This window comes from Ochotona princeps, chromosome 5 (genome assembly GCF_030435755.1).
Source record: "Ochotona princeps isolate mOchPri1 chromosome 5, mOchPri1.hap1, whole genome shotgun sequence".
In the NCBI taxonomy this organism is placed as follows: Eukaryota; Metazoa; Chordata; class Mammalia; order Lagomorpha; family Ochotonidae; genus Ochotona; species Ochotona princeps.
The window spans coordinates 64596687-64602829 of NC_080836.1; the positions used below are offsets into that span (position 1 = coordinate 64596687).

At 43.1% G+C, this 6143-nt stretch overlaps 1 pseudogene; it reads left to right on the forward strand.

Annotated features, from left to right (window-relative positions):
• The first annotated feature begins 224 nt into the window (after positions 1 to 224).
• On the forward strand, positions 225 to 4349 carry LOC101527938 (tubulin alpha chain-like; annotated as a pseudogene).
• The last annotated feature ends 1794 nt before the right edge of the window (positions 4350 to 6143 follow it).

A 6143-nucleotide genomic window follows, 5' to 3' on the forward strand; every position in this document is an offset into this window, starting at 1 on the left:
TGAGTATGGACTGTGCCTGTCCTTAGCTAATCAGTTTCCCAGCTTTATTAGTATTTATTATTTTTTAAATGTTGTTTACATAGTTCAGGGTGATGCATGCCTCTGAATAGGTGGGGAGGGTCAGGTATGGAAGAAGGTTGGTGGGACACATGTTTCAGTCCGTTTTTTTTCTTCGTATGTCCACAGGAAAGTGGGGGAAAAGGACCATTCCTTGGTGTCAAACCATGTCAGCCCCCAGGGATGGGGAATGGTGGTTTGAAGATGCCCTAGAGACCCTGATGTGAGAAGAGTGTTTCGAGTGTGTTACTTGAGTGGTTTTGATAGTTCTGAGAAGTTTTTGGTTTTGTTGCTCCAGGGTTGAGAAAATCTTTTCAAGGTCTGCTGATCTACTGCCACATCTTGGTATCTCCACAGAGCCAGGAACATGTTGCAAAGCTTGGCCAGAATTGTCCAGCCTATTCTGCCTTCCGTCCTTTGATGAAGCAGTCAACATTCCCTGCTAGCCCTGATGAGCTGGCTGTCCTGTACCCCTTGTGCATCTGGATATGCTGTCCAGGTACAGGCATTAGCAACTGAGAAGGGCCAGTCCTGATACATGTACCCCAAGGTGGGGCTACAGATCCTGTGATTTTTTTTTTCCTGTAGCCAGGATCTGAGTCACTAATACAGTTGGGCAGAACCCCTAGGAAGCATAGCATGGAGTGACCTTAGATCTGACTCTCATGTGTGCTAGCCTGTGCAGGGTCAGATGTGGTCTGTCACCTGCACTGGCCAGTACACGTACCTGTCAATGCAGCTGATATATGTCAGTTCCTCCTCAGCCCCATATCTCACATGAACCAATAGGTGCTGCAGCCCAACCGAGCTAGCCTGCCACAGATCTGGTCCTCATGCGTACAGGAGGTGCTATGGCCTAGTCAGGGTGATCCCCAGTGACCCTCACCATGCCTACCCCCAGCCTTCATTTTTTGTTTGTTTTTGCCAGCCTCTGCTGTGGGCTAGTCCAGCCCAGCCTGCATTCCATCTGTCTCTCATGCACACTCATGGGTACTTTGGCTTATTTCAGCCTGATCTTCCTCCAGGCCCAGCCCTCATGTGTGCCAATAGGTGTGGCTACCTTATCCAGCCTGTGCTTACCAGTGATATGTACAGCCTAACAGGGGAGTGCCCACAGTTCCTCAGCCAGGCACGTTCCAGGCCTGTGCTGTGGACTGGCCCTGTTTGGCCTGCCCACACACCCAGCTCACACATGTACTAACAGGTGTTACAGCCCAGCCTGGTCTAACTTGCTCCCAAACCTGGCTCTTGTGCTCACCGTGAGAGCTATGCCTAACAGGGGAGTTCCTTAAGGTCTTCTTTCAAGCCCACTCCCAACCCTGGATTTTCTGTTTTATATCAGGTGCTGCTGCCCAAACTGACAAGCTGGTACTGAGGCCCGGGCTGACTAACCTGCACTGATTCTAGTTCTTACTGATGAATACTAGAGCCTAGCTCAGCCTGTCCCATACCCATTCTGGCTCTCATGAGCACCAGTGGATACTCCTCCCAGACTTATGCCACATGGATGTCGATGTGTGCTGCAGCCTTTCCCAGCCTGGTCCATTCCAGTGATCTCGCACTCATTAGTGGAACCTGCTGCTTAGCAGGGAAGTCACCAGAGTCCTCGTACCAGGCCTATTTCCAGCCACAGGTCTTTCCCATGCTGGAGGGGGTTCAACTCAGCCTGTCATGGCCCACTCACATTCTCAGCTCTGTCTGGCAGGTATTTCAGTCCATCCCAGCCAAGTGTGACCCTGTCCTGGTTCTTGTGCATGCCAGCAGGGGCTAAGGCCTGGCCCAATCTGGCCTGTCCCAAGACTCAGCCCACACAAATGCTGATGAGTCCTGCATCCTTGCCTGGCCTGGCCTGGCCCGCCCCCAGCCATGGCTTCTGTGCCCCCCAGAGGGACCTGCAGACTTGTAAGGGAATTCCCCATGTTCCCCTACCAACCATGCTCATAGCCCTGGATCTCACATGTGCCATCTAGTGCAGTTGCCCTGCTTGGCATGGCTGCCCTCAGATATGGCCCTTGTATGTGCCTTCAGCCTGGCCCAGCCCAGCCTTCTCCCAGTCCCAGCCCTGTGTCAGATGGGTTCCTGACAGTTGAGTTCCGTGGTCCAGCCTGGCTCATCCCATCACTGTACCTAGCTCTCCACATAAACCAGCACATGCTGCAGTCCTACAAAGGGAAGCCCTGGCTTTGGATTGTCGCAGCTCTGAGTGAATCATCGGACCAAAGATCTTACTCTCTGACTCTGATTCTCTCTGTATATCTGACTTTGCAATAAAAATAAAATAAATTAAAAAAAGAGGCCCTCCACAAACTGTTTTCCATCCTTATCTGAAGCCTCACATGAAAGAACTCACAAAGTCCTGTTCTTATATATCTTAATTATTTGTCCACTTCTCAGTACTGTTTGCAATGCCTGGAGCATTTTTTCTCCCTCTTTTTTATTGGCTCACCTTGACATCATTTTTCCCATTAAGTCATTCCCTAGTTTTGTCTGGGACTCAGCTTTGTTTGCTTCTTCCTTTCTATTTTAGCATGTTTTGAATTTTTTTCTCCTTAGGTGCATTTTTCATTAAACCTCATGTTTCCTAAGGCAACCATGACTGTCAGACTCATTGTGTGTGCAATGTCTAGCACTGTATTGACTAACAATGCTCTTCAAAAAATAATTGATAATTTCAAACATTCCTCATAGTGATAAGATCAGTTAGAATACCACAAAGTTTCACAATGCAATAAAAGTCCCAATAGAGGACTGTTAATAATAATGAAAATCTTGGGAATCAGTGAAAATTGGTTCAGTGATATATTCACATGTTTACTTTTGGACACTTTTTCCATATTTGAGACACTGAGCATAACTCACAGACTCACCAGGAATATCAGGAAGACCATTAGGCATGGATAGCAAGACAGCAGTTGTTAATTGAGTTTGGAAAGGCACCTGAAAAAAAATGTTCTGTGTCAAAAATATGTCATTAACTGGTGAATGTTAGTAACATAGGTTTTAGAACTTTACAAATTTGGTGGTGAAACAAGATCCACTATCTGACATGTATTCTTGGGTGTTACCTTTTAAGACTTGATTTTTAAAATCTGTAAGCCGAAAAGTTAAATAATTAAAGTTGAATGAGATAATATATGCAGATTTCCAAATATAGCATCTGACAAAGTTCAATAATTCTACAGTGGCACCTTAAATGCTTTTAAAAATGCTTTTAAGTACAATTATTTGGGGGCTTGGTGTGGTAGTCTAGTGGCTAAAGTTTTTGCCTTGCATGCATTGGGATCGCATATGGCACTGGTTCTAATCTCTGTGGCCCTGTTTCTCATCAAGCTCTCTCCTTGTGGCCTGAGAAAGCAGTCAAGGATTTGGGAACCTGTACCCGCGTGGGAGATCCAGAGAAGGCGACCACTTGGGGAGTGAAACAGCTGATGGAAGATCTTCCTCTCTGTCTCTCTTTCTCTCTGTATATCTGACTTAAAAAAATAATTTGATATGAGAAGCAAAAGTTATGTATCTTCAAATAGTATGAGAGTGTAGTTGTGCATGTATATAGAAACCTTGGTATTGGACACCCCACCTACACTAACCTGACCTGCCTGTGAGCCAGGTTGTGTCCTCCATTACTGCCTCTCTCCAGTTTGAGGGAGCCCTGAATGTTGACCTGAAAGAAGTACAGATCAATCTGGTACCCTCTCTCCACATCCACTTCCCTCTGGCCCCTGTCATCTCTGCTGAGAAAGTCAATCATGAACAGCTCTCTGTAGCAGAGATCACCAATGCTTGCTTTGAGCCAGCCAACCAGATGGTGAAATCTGACCCTTGCCAAAATAAAAACATGGCTTGCTTCCTGCTGTACTGTAGTGATAGGGTTCCTAAAGATGTCAGTGCTGCCATCACTACCATCAAGACCAAGTGTAGTATCCAGTTTGTGGATTGGTGCCCCACTGGCTTTAAGGTTGGCATTAATTTCCAGCCTCCTACTGTGGTGCCTGGTGGAGACCTGGCCAGTGTCCTGCGAGCTGTGTGCATGCTGAGCAACACCACAGCCATTGCCGAGGCCTGAGCTCATCTGAACCACAAGTTTGACCTGATGTATGCCAGGCATGCCTTTGTTCACTGGTATGTGGGTGAGGGCATGGAGGAGGGAAAGTTTTTCTGAGGCTGGTGAGGACTTGGCTGGCCTGAAGAAGGATTATAAGGAGGTTGGGGCAGACTATGCTGAGAGAAAGGATGAGAGAAAGGATGAGGGTGAGGAGTATTTCCCTGTCTGCAGCTGCTGCTTGCTATACTGAGACTCTTCTGACCTCTGTGGCTGTCTATTGCCCCTGACGTTTCAGTAAGGGTAATGGTGATATTTGAATATAAATTCAAGTATTTGCATATTCTACGTATGACGTGTCTACGTATAAGTCCGTATGGTGAAATTTTGGTAGGTAGGATAAGGGTTGATATTGGTGAAACTGAGCTTTAAGCATCCTTACTGATCTTGAGTTTATATAGATAATTTATATCCTTGGAAAAGAATAAGAGGGCCAGTGGTGAGGCTTGGAGCAGGAATATTGAACAGTGAAGTATGCATCTAAAATGTTTCAATCTCATTTTAATTTAGGGCAATTTCAGCTGGCTTATCTTGTTGGGCTTTGAGAACTGAAAAAGCAACATTTATGTTGAGGTTCTCAATTCTTGCATTTAGAAGCATTTCTGTGACTGTGAATTTTGATCACTTTAGGGCAAGAATTCTGTATTCTCAACTCTTTTCCATAATCTTGCAAAAATTTGAATGCTTCTAGAAGCATAAAAAAACACAAGTCTCGTCTACCAGTCATGTCTAATTCTGAAGAATTTTGATATATTGCACTCTAGCTTTGTATGTCAAGAAATTTAGGCCTATACAAATATGGATATTAACTAAAAACAATTACATTTTTGATATATCAGTTGTGGCTACTAAGCCACAATTGATGTCTCTCCAGTTCTTGTGCAGCATGTTTCATTTAGCTGTCACAAGAGGGAGTAAGAGCTCTGCTAAATATGAAATGTTTTTAAACTTGTCCCAAGATAAACTATGGGAAGAACTCCCTGGAATTCTAATGGTAAGATGATTACATTTTCCCCTAATCTATCTAGAAACTCCCTTATCAGTCATTAATTTTGAACTAGCATGACAATAACCAACATGATGTAACAATATCTAAATTTACAAAACAAGTATATTTCTTTTACATTCTAAACAGGATTTTGTAAAAAGTTAAAAAAAAAGATCTGCATTAAAAAAAAATACTGACTAACCTGCCTGCAGTAACTATTCATGGTTTCAGGCATATCTTGTTATTGCTGTGTTTCACTGATGGTGAATCAAAGATTGATGACATAGGTGGCAAAAGTTTAACGTAAGATTTCTAGGAGAGAATCTGAGCTTTCTTTTGTGGGATGTGCGAAAAGTTGCTGATTTCATGTTTCTCCTTTTGATTTTATTGTCTTCTTTAGAAATGTATGTGCTAGTGTGTACTTAATCATGTTGTGAGATTTGATGTCCCACAGTTCACAAATTGATTTGGGACTAAAATTTTAGAATAACTCCATGTGAAACACTGGCATTTGTAAAGTTTCTTGAGAAACAAAATTTATACAATATTCTCTTCAGAGATTTTTGTCTTCAAAACACACCTGGATGCTTGTCTTAATTCCTTCCTGGAATAGATGTGGTTTCCCTGGATGATTGCATCTTCCAGATTAAATATCAAGCACAAATATTGAGCAGCTATATTTTAAGGAATTAGCCTTCCAAACTCGATAATGAATGAGTCATGTATATGGTTTGCTTTATGGATACAGAGCAGACACGATGAGCTGCTGAAATAACACATTTTAAGAGCCTTAGTATAAGCCATGGATTTTTAACCCCTTCACCTGAAATTGTCACATTATTACATAGTGTGACTCAAGTTAGTTACTAAAATAAATTATATGGATTAAAATATAGATCCTTTTTACTTCTGTATAAATATTAAATTGTGTAGCAATTTTGTTCTATAGATTATATGTGGAAAATAGTCAACAAAAATTGTGAACCTTGGCTACAAGCT